Source organism: Vidua chalybeata, chromosome 1, assembly GCF_026979565.1.
Source record: "Vidua chalybeata isolate OUT-0048 chromosome 1, bVidCha1 merged haplotype, whole genome shotgun sequence".
Lineage (NCBI taxonomy): Eukaryota > Metazoa > Chordata > Aves > Passeriformes > Viduidae > Vidua > Vidua chalybeata.
In genome coordinates this window covers 97,318,180-97,336,839 of record NC_071530.1, presented here as the reverse complement: position 1 = coordinate 97,336,839, position 18,660 = coordinate 97,318,180, and the positions used below count along the sequence as shown (strand labels likewise).

Genomic DNA, 18,660 nt, shown 5'->3' with positions numbered 1-18,660 from the left:
CAAGCTTGGTAGATTGATGCAAAGAATTAATTTAATTGCTTGTTTTATTTTTTCTCTTGCAGCCTTATCTTCTTTGAGCATTTCTTTTACATGCTGATAATCTCATGGCTGTGCAGCCCCCCACTGGCACCAGATATTTTTATTTTTCAAGGTTTTTATGTCTCAAAATGTTCTTTGGCCTGACTTTACATTTAGCATGCTAAAATTTATGCTCATCTCTATTTTCTTTAGTTGTATACATCTTTCACTTTTTAAAGAATGCATTGTAAAAATTATTTCTGCCAGTTTCTGGCTGTTAAAAAAAAACAGCTTTCTTTTGGTCCTTCATATATCATATATATTCAAACTTATGTTTTATGTTAGTTTAGAAAATCTAAATCATGCTTTAAAAGACTTTAAACATCTCCATCTAATTTCAGTTTACTTACATACATAGTTGATCTAGTTGAAGTGAATGCTATTGCGTTAATGTTTTAATTTATTAATCTCAATTATCTTGTTTCTCCATGAAAACACCATAGTATCACCTCCTATGTAGTTTTTGTTTTCATTTCTATACTAGAATGTATTCAACTAATTATTTTTAACACAATTTCCAAGTTGCCTGACATTTCAGTGTCCTCGCTTGTAATGACTTAATTAATTTGAATTATTTTTAATGCTGTAACCTCAGAGGTGTCATGTTGAAAGTCTTTATTTCCTTAAAAAAAAGTCATTATTTTTCACTGAGAAGAGAGATTGCCTGTGATAGGTAAATGTGCTTCTTTTCCTCTTTCCACTGAGACATTGAGAGATCATTGCTCAAATACTTCCTTTTCAGATAATTTGTGACACTGTTTGCTTACAGAAGGAGTTCCAGTTCCTTAAAACCCAAACAGATTCACTATCCTTTTCCATCTCTCTTTTTTGCTTTTTACTGGAGACCTAGATCCCACATCTATGTTTCTGTTTTTATTTCTATTACCATTAATGCACCCTTAAAAGAAAAGCAAATTCCTGTTTATAGGAAATGCATATTGAATATATGAAGATTTCCTAACCTGGACACACCAAGATCAAAGGGAGAAACCTAGTACCTGATTTTATTCTGGCTTTTATATATCATCCAATAAATTACCTCAGTATCATTAAGGTAAAACTACAGCAAAAAGGAGTTTGAGGAAGATGAGACACTAATTTGGAGCAAGGTATAACTCCACAGGCATTAATTCCTCTCTTCAGACAGGGAGTAAGGAATCTTTGAGAAATAAAGTTATATAAACACTAATGAAATAATTCAGCACTAAATAAGCATGCAAATACATGCTTAGTTTCTGAACTATTTCAAAGATTGCCAAAGGAAGCTCTGAGGCATTTTGGCATTTTTGTCCTTTGTATCCTGTGAAAATTACTAATATTTGCTGGCCAGGCCAAGCCAAGCCAAGGCAAACCAAGTTGTCTTCCCCATTGTTGCTGTATTTCCTGTGTCTCATAAATAGCCAAAACACACAATATTTGGTTAACAAACAATTTGTTGTGTGGGCAGTAACAGGTTACCTTTACAGTATCTGGACTTGTTTGCTTAAAATGGTCCTAATTGCAGTGAATTATGTAATATGAATATATATTTATTTATCTTACTGGATAATTTCAGCAAACTCGTCAAAAGGTAATATTTTTCCTTCATTACTTGAGAGAAACTGTACATAGCATCTCTTATAATTTGGAAGAGTTGTGATATTTTTTCTTTTTATTTGTTTTAGATGATCACTATTTTGTTTATGCAGTCAGTGGTAACATTCTCAACCTAGAAGAAACAAATAGCAAAATGTCAGCTTCTTTGCATGAACATTCCCTTATAATATATGTGTTGCACATAAAATCTCCTTTTTCAAAAGTCTTGAAATTTCAAATTTGCATGAATCAACACAATGTTTTGCTTTCCAGATGATGGATAACACATTATAAAAGATTGAAAGTGTAATTTTTACTGGTTTTTTTTTTTTTTTCACTGTGGATGTTTTCTAGGATTAATAGTTGTCAATTTGTATTTTAAGAAGATGCACAGTGTTTTGGGTTTTTTTTGTAATTTTCTCCCAAACTTTACAGTAATCACATTTCCAGTCACAACTTTTAGATATCAGCAGTATCATTGTTCAAATAATCTTCTTCAGTTATAATATTATACACACGCACGCACGCATGCACACACACACACATATATATATATGCACTATCTGCACTTTGGATGTGAAGATCAGAAAATACCCATGAAAATTATGATTCCATTAAAAAAAAAAAAAAAAAAAAAAAAAACAAAACTTTTTACCTTACTGTTTTCCAATCTGTATTTTATCACCTTCATGTCCCTGGAAAGAGGTTTAAACCATCTATAGGATTCTCTTTCAGGTTATTTTGTATATAACCAGTGTATGAATACCAACTTTCTTCATTAAATACAGTAACAGTAATGAGGTACTGTATTACCGTTTTCTCATGGGCTGTCAGCTCACAAATGTTTTATTCCATGTCTTATTAACTGATATTTTTCAGGTTGCTATTGCTAATGGAAATTTGTGACTGGTCACTCATGCTTGTCCTTAACTTTAGCTGTTAGTAAAGAAAACTTTCTCAATCAATTCATAAACTGCAGTTTTGCTGAAGCTGCTCATTTCGTGCTATGAATTTCTGCCAACACTAAGCTTGTGAAGCCCTAAGCTAATTGACTTTCCAATTTCACAATTGAAGTAATATTGTGCCAAATTTCTTGGAACATTATTTTGTAGAAGTTCGTGCACGAAATTGACCCACATGAGTTGTTTGCCATCTGTTAATAAAACCAGAGCAAACAAACCACAATCCAGAAGTAAAAGAAATTTACAATATCCTTCATGCAGAAGTTGACAAGCTGGCATGCAAGAACACCATAGAGAAGCTTACATTCAGAATTACACTTTTAATGACACTGTAGGCTAAGAAAGAAAGAAAAACTTGTAGCAAAGGCTATAGAATAAAATATGCTAGGGTATTCTTCCTGCTACACTCCTTTTCTTGTCTCCTCACCAAATCAAATACATCCTGTGGTTTTGTTTCATGGAAGACATTGTACACATCCTCAAAGGTTACAGTGGGTGTAGCAGAGTTTTCCAAACAATGTTTCCAGCTGCAATAAAAATAGGGGATGCAGAGATATAATATTTTAACTGTCAGAAACATAAATTCCAATTTTGGTGGCTTTTTAAAATTTAAGTGATATAGTCAGCTGAAAAAGAGTTTGCCACACAGGCAGACTTACAATTTTAATATGCATAATAACATCTACAGTACAGTGATAATCAATAGCAAAAATGAGAATCAGATTATTTGCTTTGTTCTCCTGTAAAAAATAGCCTGTCAATACATTTTTACTTTGTCCTTTTTCCTTTGACATTTCCAACAAGCACTTACCACTCTTTTTCTCATTTACAAGGAGATTTTCACATGTGCCTTGCATCAGATTGTAGCAAGTTGGCATATTTAAATTTGCAAATTAAGGTAGAAACTTCTCCTGTAGCATGCTTTTGAAGGCTCAGTTGGGAATTTTTCTAAACAATGGAAAAGTATCATTTCATCTCTGGCTTCTGCAGTGAAATATCAAATTTTAGAGTTAGTTTCATTGGCTTTCCCTCGAGAGGCTTGGATTGGTCAGACTGGGTTCCAAAATATGCTGACTGAGGAGTGGCCGTAAGGGCTCAGAAAAGAAAATTGTAGCATAAGAATATCCTTGTCAATTGAAGGGTTATTCAGAGACATAGCTTAACAATTTTTAGTTGGAAAAGGCATTTTAAATCCTTCCAAAACAAAAATCAGGCTTTTCTCTTTTTAAAAAGTCTATAGTTAGGTTTTCTGATACAGTATCCTGAAGAAAACTTTTCTTTGAAGATCCAGTCATGGATTTCCTGTATCACTGGTGTCCCAATATCTACACAATCAAATATAAGAATAGGAAAGAACAATTCCTATATTTTCCGCTTCTTTAATTATACGCAAGAAAAAGGTGTACTTCTGTCCTTAGAGTTGTTACTTTTTTTTCCTGTTGAAAAATGGAATGGGCCTTGAGGGTTTGTCTTGCCCATGTCCAGTGACTCTGTAGGATCAGGTGTTCCAAGGAGTTCCCTAATGTTTCTCTAACTTGTCTAGAAACAGCCTTTTAGTCACTGCATTTTAGTACTTTTTGATCAGTTTATTTCTTTTAGGACTGGGAGGCTTACAGGATTTTTTTAGGTTATATGTGTGGATGTATGCATTCAAGATTTTCAGTTAGAAACTAAGTACTTACTTGGATCTGCTTTTAATAGTTTTTTTTTTTATTATTATATATTTTTGTTTACGTTGATGTTGCTGATGGCATTTTCATTTATTTTTTACAGTGTTACGTTACCTTATATTTGCTATGCCTTCCAGCTTGTTTTTAAAAGATATATGAATAGATTTGTAAGATGAGGCAGTATCATAAATGATATTTTATTTTTTGATGTCAGAAGAATTTATAAGCAAAGCCTTTTACCTACCGGAAAGTGATAAAGGGTTGTCACTGACTTTCAATTGAGAATGCACAGTATGCACAGTGGTATTCCTCAGGAACTTTCAAAAGGGAGGCTAGTCAGTGGAGAAATATACTTCTGCATGTTTGCATTCTCTCCTTTCGATGTCATTGCCTTCAGTCTTGTCAAGTTCTGCAAAAGGTAACGTTTAGCACAAGAAGGCATTTGAAGAAAAAAATAAATTACTGCAGAAAATGGGATGTTGCTTCTTTTGAATTGTCATGGACACAAAACTCAGGCACCGTTTTGTCAGAAGTTGTGCTACAAATCTTGACTAAATACAAAGCCTAAAGTTTTAATTTTGTTTTAATGTCTCTTTCAAGACTTTTGCCAAGAGCAGAGAAGCAACTGCTTGAAATTGACCCAGTTTACAAACAGAAGAAGTGTTACGGGTCATAAGAGTAACAAGTACATCTACCTCAGTTGTTTTTCTCCATCAGTGCCCATAAACTGATATGCAGTGAGCACTAAAAGCAAAACAAATTTATGTGTTTTTCACAACCAGTGTCCAAACTTCCAGTGGTTTCTCACCCATGGGTTTTCTATACTTTCTCTGCTTGGTGGTTCTTAACAGATCCCTCCTCCAGCACCTGTCCAGCCTTTCCTTGAATCCACTGCTATATTTGCATCTGCAATAATCTTTGCCAAAAATACATCCATGGCTTCCTACCTACTACCAAACAAACCATCTCCTGTGACTTGTTTGAATCTGTATCTTGCTCTCTTCATTTCGTACCTTCAGTTCCTCTATTAGGAGAACTGGTTAATAATTTACCCCCAGCTCTCTCACACCACATTGGTTTTTGATCTAAGACATCTGTGCTTCATTCACCTGCTGTGCTGGCCTTTCCACCCTTTCTCCAGACTGAAGAGACCTTTTTGCTCCTCTGGCATGAGATGTTTCATACTTTTTCCTCTCTGACCCTTCCTATTCTCCCTCTTTGAGACGAATGAAAGGTGGTGTGAGCTCAAGTGTGGGTAAATCATGGTAATAGTGGCACAAAAATGCTCTCCATTTTTCTTTGTTGCTTTTCTGACCAACCTTAGTGCGGCATTGCGTTCTTCTCCCCGGTCTCGGGCAGCTCTGGAGCCCGGCTAGGCTCTGCGCTTTGTCTGCGAGACCGGGGCTGCCTCGTGTTTGGAGGCTCTAGCGCTAAGCCTCCGCGTGGGCTTGCCGCGTTCTGTAGCCGGACTCTGAGAGGAGATAAGGGGACGAGAGAAGGCACACCTTGTCCTGTGTGGCTGGAGAAAGTTTATTCCCGTGTGGCCGCCGCGGTGGCTGGAGCAGCGCCTGTCTCCTAGCACGCGCATGGTCAAGATGGCGACGAGACAAACGAGGCCTGGGGTTATATAGGGGGTGGGCAGACAGGGGCGGAAGCCCCCCTCGCCCAATGGGGACAGGCATCGGGGGAGTGATGTGGACCACGGCAGCCAACGGGAACATAACAGGGGTGGGTACAGGGTTCCAGGACAAATACAAATACAAGGATGGGGTAACTGACACAGAACCTTCAGGAATGAACAGGGGGTGACTACAAGACTGACATGGGAAAGCTCCTATGGTGAGTGACTCAGAGCAAACCATTGTGGGGTGGAAATGGGGGTATATAGAACCAGCTAACTAACATTTATTAAAACCCCTAACTGAACCAACCTGGGATGCAACACCTTAGCACTAGATTTACTCTTCTGACAGCTGCTGAGGACCGAGCAGTTGTTTTTAGAGAACTCTCTATACTGTGCTGAGGCTTGAAGCCCCTCTTTTCCTAAAATAGATGGTTCTGATTTCCAGACTTGTGTTAACTGATGTGTTTCTGTGCTGCAATTTTCCCATTTCCTTAATAACCAGCATCAAAAGACTTTTGGAAACCCAAAAATATACTATAAATTAATTAAATATGGACAATTATACTTAAGTAAATTGCCCTTGTATTTTAGTGTGTATGTTATCTTCTCCCTGTGTCATAATGCAAAGTAACTGTATATGCTCTTTAGTCATGCACTTCATTTCTTCTGAAATGCTGCTTCATTACAGGGACATTAAAATGCATTAATGACATGAGCTATATACGTATATCAAAGTTCAAACTTCTTACCTCATTAGAACTGGAAAAAATTGGCAGAAAACTTTACAATTCAGATAAATGTTTCTATTCTTTTTAAAGAGAATGGGTTGCTACTTTCATCCTCTAAGATCAGTGAATTAAATATGGGTTCAGTATAAATTTTGTGCCCTCCTAATCAAATGATATTCATCTGTTGCATAAGAAATTAATGCAAATTCAGTGTCTCAGGTAAAGATAGTAACTATGAATCTGTGGTTTAGATAGATAGAATATTCTTATTTTCTCTAAATGACAGTACAGTGAATTAGCTGAAAAAGTTATGTTTTTAGATTGGTCTATTGTGAGCTCTTTTCTTCAGATAAAAAAAGTAAGATTATTTTCCCCTCAAGCAAAAATAGTTTTGATAAGAGAAATAGTATACAGGAATGTACATATTCAGCCAGCTAATAATTGTTAAATGAAATATCTATGTAATTCCAATAAAAATTCCTTGCACTCCCAAATTTGCTATTGCAATTCAAAATTCAAATTCAGATGCTGATGCCTACACATGAGAATATATTTTATATATAAATAAAGTAATTTTAACAGACTCCTCAAAAGACAGGGATTTTGTTCCTATTTCTATTGTTCAGTGAAGCAATAAGCAGCAGCAATCCTGCTCTCAAGAAAGATAAAACGAGTAAAATTCTGTGTACCTTTAAAATAATTGGCTTTGTGTTTGTGCATGTACAGCAGCCAAGGACTTAATGAAAACTTTTAAATCCTTCATTCATACAGCCTCATAGAGTGTAAACAACCAGGTAGAAGACTTTGATAGACTGCCTCATTATAGTGGTGCCTGTGCCATTTAATCACAAAGCAAAGGCAAGCCAGTGGCCTCTTACAATGTAGAATGTAATTTTTCTATTTGAAAACTATTTTGCACAAGCCAAACTCAATTGCTTTGAAAATAAAAGCTGAGGCACCTATTCCAACCTACTTATATTGACCTATATATATTTTCCTTACAACTCAGGATGGATATGCCTGGATGATACTCAGAGCTGTCAAAGTATTAGCATACAACACTAAGTTTATTTATTAAAAATTTAGCTTTGACTATGGAAGTTCTTCATAATTTCTCTCTCTTTCTTTCGTAGTTTATCATAATGAGCATAAACAAAACCTGCATCCTTGGTGCAGCTGTTGGAATTTCTTTGTAGATTTTCTAGAACTCCGTATTTTTTCAAAATTCAGGTAAAAGTATGTTAAAATCAGATACAATTTAAAATTCTATATTAAAAGTATTTGGGTTTTGATATAAACTGTTTTGTCATCTGCATTTTAAGAATGAGGTATTTTTGAAGATGTTAGTTAAATCCATTGTGTAATGCTGTCTTATCACAGACTTCAGTTTTTCTTTTCAATCTTCATTCAAAAGTACCTTGTTTACAGCAATATTTGAATATTTGCTAACTACTAAATAATTTGTGTCTTCATAATCATGAATGTGCTCTATCTTAATTATAACACTCCATCTTACCAGTATAATTAAACTGTAAGAAAATATGTAATTAAACATTCCCTGATGGAATACAATTTATAATTGTCCTGGTTTAGCACCAGCAGGCAGCTAAGCCACACACAACCATGCACATACTTTACCCGGTGGGACGAGGGAGAGAATCAGAAGGGTAAAAGTGCAGAAACCCATGGATTGAGATAAAAATACTTTGATAGGCAAAGCAAAAGCAGTGAGGGCAAGCAAACCAAAACAAGGAATGAATTCACGGCACCCCATCGGCAGGCGGCCATGCCCCAAAACCAAGGCCCCATGACAAATAATGGTTACTGGGGAAGACAGAGACACTCCAAACGTGTCCCTATTCCTCTTTCTTCCACCAGCTCTATATGCTGAGCATGACACCGTATGGTCCAGAATGTCCCTTGGGTCAGTTGGGGTCACCTGTCCTAGCTGTGTTCTCTCCCAGCTCCTTGTGCACCCCAGCTGCCTCACTGGTGGGATGGAGTGAGGAGCAGAAGAGGCCATGACTCTGTGTAAGTGATGCTCAACAGTAATGAGAACATCAACTGTTTGCAGCACAAATCCAAAACACAGCCCCATACCAGCAACTGTGAAGAAAATTAGCTTTGTCCTAGTCAAAACCAGCACAGCAATATAATATTTAGCAGATAGGACCTCTCATTAAGTTACACACTATTTTGTTAGTACTGTGAGTGTCTTCTTTGTATTTTGTTATCTTCCAGTTTTCGGGGTTTTTTTAAGGCTATAAATACTGGACTACAAAGTTTACAAAGTCTGTTAAGCATAAATAACTTTATACAAATGTATACAGTTCTTCAGATCAAGAGTGGAATTCTGTCCTATGAAGAACTGTAATGAAAGTCTGTGCAAGAACTTAACATTCCAAACAGCTTGTCAAAGTGAGACCAAAGAGTCTTGAACTGTCAGCTTTCTGCATAGAGCTGGATTCTGCCCTACAATTACAGCAGGTTGAAGCATGAATTACTTCTGCCGTGACATTTTCTTGCATTTTAGGTGAAAGTTTGAATCAGCAGATATTTGCACAGCTCTAGCTGCTTTTTGCAATCAATCTCACTGAAGCTAAATGGAGCCTGCTTATGTCTGTCAAGAGGTTCTGTATGCAAATATATGTATATGAGAAGAATGAGGTAGCTAGATACACTGAGTGATGATATTGACAGGGACCTTCTCTACGGCTTACTGAGTTTCATTGTCTGAGGTGAAATAGGAAATGCAGATACTTTTTCAGGTATCGAAACTGTTCAACATTATTAACTTCATATATATTACTAACCATATGTCAAAGGGAAGCAGAAAAGTACACGGCAGAAGCTCTTTATGCACTTACAGCATGAGAAAGAGTGTCTGTGAACACAAAGTGCTGTCAGTGAGATAAACCTTCTGCTGTAGAGGTAACATGTAAAATATGCAGAAGCTACCCCAGGTCAGAGTAAATCAAATTGCTAAAGTAATCAGGTTGCCATCTCTACTTTTCATTTTGACTAATTAGATGCCTAACTAAAAGATAGTTTACATAGTCATTTTTCCTTGATGTTGTCTTTGTTTTGCTGATTCTTTAAAAAAGATACCCAGTGAACTATAAATTCTATGTATTCTTCTACAAGGTTTGTCTGTTGTGAATAGATACTCAATATTTTTGTTTCATCTGGACCTAAGTTTCACAGGACAGAGTAAGTAATCTCAAATGCAGGAAGTCAACAGCTCCTTTGCTGTATTTTACTTTCTACATATATGCATAATTTTTTTTATTATGTGCATTTTTAATGATTTTTAATTGTATTTTAAAAATATGTAGGGAACATAGTGCCAGTTTCTGGACTGGACTCTCACAGAACTTGGCGCAGTCATTCTTTGTCCTGTCCTGAAAAATCTGCATTTTTCAGTTTTCAGTGAAGAGATTTGTAGCTTGTGTCATGATAAGCCAGAGTCCTAATAGTTGTCATTTATCATCCAAAGCGGGACATGGATCTGAAGAACAAGACAATTCCTATTAATGCTTAAAAAAAATGAAGCTTGGCTTTTCCTTCTTTTTCTTTAAGAAACCATACTTATAAGCTCTGTAGACTAAAACTCTTGGAGGGTCAACCTTTCTTAGAAGATTTCAGGATTTCTAACCCTTTCTTTGAGGATTTTCTCTGCCTACGAACAATAAGATCTTGATTGTGTTCTTCTGGAATAAATGGAAGGTTTCCCACTGATTTAAATGCAGATCATGCAAAAATAAAAATTACATCCTTATGCAAGAGACCAAAGGAAAATTACCGAATAGTTTGAATGTTTAAAACCTATATAAAAACCCAAGAAAAGCTTCAAATTTAGTACTAGGAAAAAAAAATAGATTTCAAATCTGGCTGGTTTTGTTTGCTTATTTACCTTATAAAAGACCACTGAAATTAAATGCTTAAATGGAGACATTTATGGAACTGACAGATACAACAATTAGAGCTCAGCTGGGAAGTTTCTTCTAATATTAGTTTTAAAGAAATACAGTTCTTATAGGAATTATGTTTGTATAAGGAATTAAAGAATGGCTGTAAATTGATGTTTCTAATTTAAAATTTGATTTTTTTTCAGTGTTGTTTTGTAAAGCATAGAAAGAAATACTTAATTTTTTGTTTCCTGTCCTGTATTTCCTTTTCAAAATTCATCTCTTATAATACAAAGTTCAGTTTCACAAATGTTTCACATGTTTCTGGGGGAGTCACGCAACAAGCAGTGTAAGATTCTGACCTGTGGAGAAAAACAGCCTGAACTGCAACTGAAATGGGGCAGAAGCCACTCATCACCAGTGGGAATTAATTCTAAATCTCTGTGTTTGGAAAGTGAGAGATTTCCAGTTGTTTACTTCAAAACTATATAACTTCAAAAAACTCTGTTTTTTATCTATTTTGAAACTAAAACTCTTTGCTATCTTGCTCTTTGCATAAGTTAGTGCTTATTTCAGAGAAAAAAGGTGTATCTGCAATAACTGAGATGACCAAAGGCAGCAAGCCTGTTCACCCAAAGGTTAATAGTAAGAAATCTGGTTAATTTAATTTGTTACTCTCCTTGTTATTGTCTTCCTTCCTATAGTGGTTACCTGCACAGCTGCTCTAGGTGTTATAGAATCTGCAATAATTTTTTGTCCACACCAAAATGGTTCTCTCAGATTCTGAGTACAGCCATGTTAATTATAGTAACTGTATTTTAACTGTTAAAATTCCCCTTTAAGATAAGAAAACATAAGCTTTCAGAGTTTAAAAAATGGTATTGCCTTTTTACTTCCTTGGGATTTTTAGATCTAGTGAAATTAGAGATTTAAAGTTTTATTCAGGCGCGTAATCATCCATATTTAGTGATTTGGCAGAAGCACAATGAAAAGTAGAGATATTTCCACCATCTTATTTCTTCTCAAAGCATGGCTTGGGTAGACCTCTTATACCAAATTACCTAAGCATTTTTGTAGTATTTTTTTAATCTTCTGCATCTTTGGTGACATTGCTTAAAGGTGTGCTAATTTCTGTCAGTTGCTGTAACACTGGACACCTGTGAGCTTGGAATTAGGCAAAGACAACCAATTTATTTTATGTAGGACACTGAACAGGGAGCAGATGGTAATAAGCTTCAGTCAACATCAAGCTGGAGAGGATTCACACCACCAAGCTAGATGTGGAAAACTCAAAATCCTTTGGCTAATCCCATGAGCCAGCCATTCTCCCTAATTGTGTCTTTCCATAAGAAGATGTACTTTACATGTTCCCGTCTTAGCTGAATGAACAAACATGATTTAATGTACTGACTGTAGGATTTTAGTAATCTATTTATTAGTTCCCCTTTCAAGGGAAGTTATAATGATGTGTTTTCACTTAAAGCAATTAGAATGTATTTTTAACAGGGGAAATGACTTAGATTATAATTACAGTGCATTATGCTGCACTTTTAATGATTTTGCTCTTTAGAAAAATGAACAGTAAGAATCATTTTGCATAAAGTTATTACTTTGCTCTAACAACCTAATACTAACTTCCTTCTCAGGCTGTTGGGTGACCACAACTGTTGGATCAGGGATATCTTAGACTGAAATAAAAAAGAAGAAAATGAATGAATTTATAATTGCATCTGTAGCAGCTGAAATATTTGAGCCTTTGTATAGTTTTGAGGCACAACCAAAGCTAAGTTTTGAAGGCTTTACTGCTGGGTTTTTTTACATTTATAGTTCCCAGTGTTGAATGTTTTAAAATAGAAAATTAAATCTAGTGCTAGAGCATCAACAAATCTGAGACAGTAAAAGCAATCATGCCTTGTCCTATATGTTCAACAGACAACAAAGATAAAACAAAAGGACAAATAGAATTCTACCCCTTTTCCAGGAAGCAATTATGTGACACAAGGGCTTGGCAAAGAGTTGGTTTAGTCTTATGAGAAAAGTGTGCAATTGCAAAATAGATATGGAGCATGGCAGGTAGGTCTTCAGCCTTCTGCATCCAGTGGTTTGCATGCATTGTGTGATGGGGGAAGTGGCAGCTGCTGTGGAGTCTGGTACCACAAGAAAATTTCATCCCTTTTCTTCTCAGCTGCAGTGTAGACTCTTCTCTAAGAAGGCTATTTGGCTGAGCAGTGTTTGCAATGTTTTTTCTCAAAGTACATTAGGGAAGTTATATACATTTTCCTAACCCTGAGTCTTTCAGCTGGCATAGAAATTACTGAAATAATTGGTAGTCAATAAAAGAGAAGCCTCATGTTAGTGAGGTTATCTCAATCAATCCTCTGTACAGAGACCTAACTGAAAAGTGAACTATTATTCTTCTCTTTAATTCTCTGAAATTACCTCACATCAACAAACCTTGCTAGATCCCCTCCATGCTTTCTAAAAGCATGCAACTAAAAAGCAGAAATGACACTGTATTGTAAAAGTGAGACAGAATATGAAAAGGTTAGAGATTATGGATTTCCAGTCAAATGGTTGGAAACATTAGTCCTTTGACAGTATTGCTGTAATCTCTTAGGTAAATACTTACACTTCTTAGAAATTTCACTGCACAGTGTACATTATTAAAGGGTGCTTTGGTGATTTGGGCAGTCTGAAAGAAGGGAGGTTCTAAGGTCTAGGTGTTTCAATTAAGAAAGCGGAGACAGCTGCTCATTGCTTTCCTAGACACAAAATGCATTGGAAATAAGTAGGGATGAGCTGGTAAAGTTTGGACCTTGAATGTATGCCTGAAATATGGGCCCGAGTGCAGTGATAACAAAAGTAATGAAACTGAATGAGTCCTTAGTGCACTGAAACTGGAAGAAATAGGAGGCTGAGATGGTGGGAAGAAGTAGGGCTCAGCAGATAAGGGGAATAGGAAGGGTGCAATAAATAAGTAGATTTATAACACAGCTCAGATCTCTTGCAGACATGTTTCTGATAAGTTAAAGTTTAGCTTCATGTATGGTTTTTGTTGTGGTTCCATCACTATCAGATAAAACATGGGTTGTAAAATATGACCAACCTACCTGCATCTCAAAGTACTTTCAGCCATCATACCAGTTCTCTGTTTTTCCACACAGATAGATACTTCTCTAAGATATCGGACGCTGTGAATCAAAGAACTAATCAGGAGTTTCTTTGATATATAATACTGGAAAATTATCCATGTTGTACTTTCACCCTCTTTTGACTGACAGAAATACCTTAATTTGGTTATAGACCCATCTTATAACATAGGTCTTTCCTTTAGTCACAGCAATTTATTAAATCCTCTAGATGTGAGATGGCTGTTTAAGATGAACTGGCTGGGTGCCACTAGAAACATTTGGCTCTTGTAAAAGTCTGTCAAGACTCGACGTTTTTGTTGTGAATCCCTGAAAGGGTTACAGGATTTGAGAAAAAACCTGATGCTGACTCTGGGGGTATGTGGGTGAGCTGGAGTTTTAAAGATGTGAGTGAAGAACAAGGAAAGCATGGAGGTTTGATTCAGAGCAGTTCTGTCAAAGATAAGAAGACTCTGGAAGACAGAGCATGTGTTCAATGTGTTATTAATTTTTCCTCCTTTTGCTTTTTACTTTCCTATCACAAAGCTGCTATTGTGTAGGCAGCTTGTCAATGTACAATATATTTGAAATTCTCTGATAGGAGCAGAATGACTAATTGGCTTGGCTGTATTGAAGGCATAACAGTTTGTAGTCAAATTATTTCTTTTGTCAGCTTTAAGGTCTGTTGTGAGAAATATACTCTATGGGGCACTCTTGGAAAAAAACATTCTAAAATCTCATCAGAGTTCTGTATCTTGCTAAAAATGACTCTTTTTTCTTGTTTTCTCTTCATGAATTACAATCATTATTAATGTGGTAACTTTTTTCCAGAGCTTTTTTGTTTGTTAACCAATAATGAAACCTATGCTGTTGTGAATATTAATTTACTATTAGTATTGTTTAGTAAGTAATGAATGGTGGCAGTAGGCAAAAAATTTGCAATCAACTTCATGTCTAAAATGTAGTGTACATTGTATTCCTCTATCCTCTAAGGGCTTTATATTGAGTACTGCTGTGGTAAGGCATGTGAAGAGCTCATCCTTTATTTAGATAATTTCTGTTTTGATACAAATGGTATAAGGAATGGGAATGGACATAAAAATTAAGTGTCTATTTTGAATTATACACCCACTCACTGTTTGAGATTTGGAAGTAACTAAGGAACTTTGATATTATGATTGATTAAAAAAAAACAAACCACAGCAAAAAAGCCCAGTGATTTGTTGGTTTGTTTGTAAGTATTTGTGTTAGTATTCTAGCTGAAGATTGTTTGATCCACTTTAAGAGCATGCTTGAAACCAGCTCCATGTTTGAATGCTTGACAAACATTTCCTCAGCCTTACTTTTCTCTCAGCTTTCAGTAAGAGTAGAAGCCATGACAGCGCTTGGGAAATTGGTGTGTTGCTATGGAAATAGATGTGATACCACCAGTTTATGCTTCATTGCCAGATCCAATGCAAAGATATAAATGAGAGGGAAATCTCTAGGATACTGTTTCTGTACAGGAGAAAAAAAATAAAATACACCAAATATTAACTATGAGTTAATTGAGGTGGTTTTAACACGCCATGACATTCAGATTATTTTTTTTTCTATAGCTGATCCATAAAGTGCTGGCCTAAATTTTTGTGCCTGATTCAAACTGGTCAGACACAAACCTATTTCAACTCAGGAATTAGGGTGCCCAACATAGATGTCAAATTACAGTAGTCCTTACATAAATACTCTGTTGTTCTACTGTCCTGGTTTCATCTGGGATAGAGTTAAGTTTCTTCCTAGTAGCTGGTACAGTGCTGGGTTTTAGATTTAGAATGAGAACAATGTTAATAACACACGGATGTTTTGGGTTTTGCTGAGCAGTGTTTACACAACATTAAGGTCTTTGCTCCTCCAGCAAGGAGGGTGGGGGTGTTTACAAATTTGTGAGGGGCACAGCCAGGACAGCTGACCCCAACTGACCAGAGGGATATTCCATATTTTATGGCATCATGCTGGGTATATAAGCCAGGGATAAAGCTGGCTGTGACCCCAACTGACCAGAGGGATATTCCATATTTTATGGCATCATGCTGGATATATAAGCCAGGGATAAAGCTGGCTGGGGACCGCTGCTCGGGAGCTGGCCGGGCATCAGCCGATGGCTGGTGGATGAGTAATTGCATTGTGTGTCACTTGTTTAGTGTATTCTAACTAATTTCTCAAATTGTTGTTCCTGTTGCTTTCTCTTATGTTTCTATTCTATTTAATTGTTGTTATCTAAACCCATAAATTTTATTTTTTTTCCCCCAGTTTTCTCCCCCATCCTGCTGGCAGGGGACAGTGAGTAAGCGAGAAGCTGTGCAGTGTTTAGCTCCCTACTGGATTAAACCATGACACCTACATTTTCAGTTCCCGTGAAATAGGATGATTGTTCTCTAGTAGGCTGTAAGCAAATTCAAGGAATTAACATGGTAATTGATGAAGGAACTGCCAGCAATCATGCTGAAGTTTCTGATTGGGTATCTGTGTGTACATGCAGGGGAAAAGGTTCTGTCAGACATTTATTTAACTTGGTTTGGAAGGATTAAGTAAAGAAATTAGCGGTGGGGTGGGGGAAATCCAGAAGAGGAGAGAAATTGTCATTTCTGAGACTTTCCCACTCCGCTTGTTTTACTGCAAAACAGGAAATATCTGTCCTGTGGGTCTGAACAGGATCATTCACGTATGAGATGAGTGAATTTAGAGGTTGTCCTTTCTTGGACCTCTCTTCTCTTTTATGTTTTAGTCATTTCTGCTTGAATAGGTGCAAAGTTTCAGGTGCAGAGGTGAAATTCTTGCTCATATATAAGATAACTGAAGTGCCAGCTTTCAACTCACAGCTGCCATTTTCACTGGTAAAATTCCCTTGTTTTCAGATTTTGACTATCCAGGAGTCTTCTCTGGAGACTAAATGCTAATTATTTCATTCTATCCGAAAAATGGTTCTTCAGTGACATGATACAGAAATTTATTTTTCCTTTCCTTCTAATTCTCAGAAATCAAATTATTTTTTCCACTTTGTATTTAGTAGTGAATAGTTGCTTCCCTAGGTTGTGGTGAATACCACAGCAAGAGAAAAGAAGTAGGGTAACATGAAAAGAAGGATAGTAAATATAACTTTATTTATATATTTACCACTATCATATTTTCTTCAAGGAATTTACTATTGGGATTTAAAAATTGATTTTTTAAACTTTTTTATTGCTTCTAGTGTATCTGACTACATGTCAGTAGGTTGAAGCAACTTGTTCTGCCTGTCTTCAGCAGTACTTGTAGTTGTTTAGATAAGAATTGAAAGACATAAAGTCTAGTTAGAAAGATAAGAATTGAAAGACATAAAGTCTAGGTGTCATCGCAAAGAAGTTTTTGCCCTGTTCATTAAGCCAGCATTAATTGCAGATGATGTGCAGAAAATCAGATTTTTGGAATGCTTAGTAGTAAATTCCATTTTCTATTTAAGCAGTAATTTACATCTGTGTAATTACACCAGTCTCAGACACTTAGGACTCCTGGATTGATAATGAAAATGTCTAAAATATAACAGAAGATTTTAAGATCAATGAAATTTTGACAACGTCCCTTGTAGTTTGCAAAGTGTTAAATATGTTTTTGAAATTTTCGGAAAGCAGTTGATTTGAGCCTGTGGTCCCTCTAGCCTAGGTTGTGATATGATTTCATGATGGATGCTGCCATCAAAACCACTGCTACAGCAGTGGCAGGACTTAAAACCTGATGTGGAAAAGAGGAGCCAGGTGCCATTACAGAAAAAAAAAAACAACCCTTAATTTAAAATCCTGTATGTTGGCCATATACTATTTCTTTTCTAAAATTTAACAAAATTGTCATACTTAATCTCTGAAGGATACTGGTTATCCTGGACTGGTAGTAAAAGGTACAAATTCTGGACTTCCCCAAAAACGTCATGGTACAAATGTCTTGATGATATGATGAAAACTACAAAAACTTGTGAACAATGAGTACATTGTGAGTGGAAAGTAAAACCACACATTTTTATAATAGGGTGATCCCAGATACAGGGTTATTTCTGTTCATGATTTCAGAAGAAGCCACCATTCCAGTGTTTGCAGTCTAATTTCTATTCAGCTTTTGTTCAGAGCCTGACATCTGCATGCGTGTTTTGATCTGTGCTATGTTTCGACTGAAGAGATGAGGGCTGAGGATTATGCACCTCGGAGGCATAAAAGCCTGATGGATTAAGAGAAAACACATATTCTTACTCTAGACAAAGCAATACTAAACTTTTCTCTAGAAATTGCTGAACCTTAATTCTGAGATATTGTAATTATATTTTACCTCTATATAGTGGGCCAAAACCATTGTTAAAAGACCCTTGCTTTCACTAAAGTTAACAATACATAAGCTTTTCAGGAAATCCTTTGTTTGGAAGGGAGAAAGTTGAGTTTCAGCCTGGGAGGAGAAAGAGCTCCTATCCTAAATTACTTTTTCAAAAATGCAATGAAAAGTTTATATTGCTTTTATATAGCAACATAAAAACTGGGGAGGGGAAATGGGAAGGGAAGAATAAAGAAGTGGAAAGAGAAAATTAAGGGAAGAGCACACTGTATTAATGCTTTCTAGAGTTTCAAAAGTAGTCCTTGATAGACAGTTGCCTTTACTTGAGAACCCTGCTTTCAGGGTGTATAAGTGGAAAAACCTCTTGTAGGCTCTGTGGACCAATTTTGCTTTAGCTCATTGAATTCCCGTTTTAAAGATAACAGAGGGCAGAACTGAGAAGAATAAAAAGGCTGTGTGTTTAGAGAAAGAGATCTCCAGGTTTTTTTCTCTCAGAAATTCCTCGCAGAGAAAATGATAACTCTAAGAGAAAATTTGAGCATTTAAGGTTGAATTAAGTCACTGATTCACTTATTCATAGGATCATGGAGGTCAGCTAGTCCAACACCCCAGAGTGGGACTGTTAACTACTGGTATGTGATTTTAAAATAATCTC

The 18,660-nt window shown here is 36.1% G+C and overlaps 2 protein-coding genes and 1 long non-coding RNA gene across 3 annotated transcripts in view; 2 read left to right on the top strand and 1 right to left on the bottom strand.

Moving 5' to 3' along the window:
- The window catches only part of DOK6 (docking protein 6), a 245,480-nt gene that overhangs the window by 59,944 nt on the left and 166,876 nt on the right, over positions 1–18,660 (top strand). The window lies entirely within an intron of this gene.
- Positions 1–18,660, top strand: part of CCDC102B (coiled-coil domain containing 102B) — a 376,483-nt gene that overhangs the window by 314,786 nt on the left and 43,037 nt on the right. The gene's annotated exons all lie outside the window — the stretch shown is intronic.
- On the bottom strand, positions 3,514–5,852 carry LOC128798385 (uncharacterized). The gene is made up of 3 exons (XR_008434411.1): positions 5,791–5,852; positions 4,530–4,694; positions 3,514–3,599 (listed from the first exon to the last, which is right to left on the bottom strand). It is a non-coding gene; the product is annotated as an uncharacterized LOC128798385 (long non-coding RNA).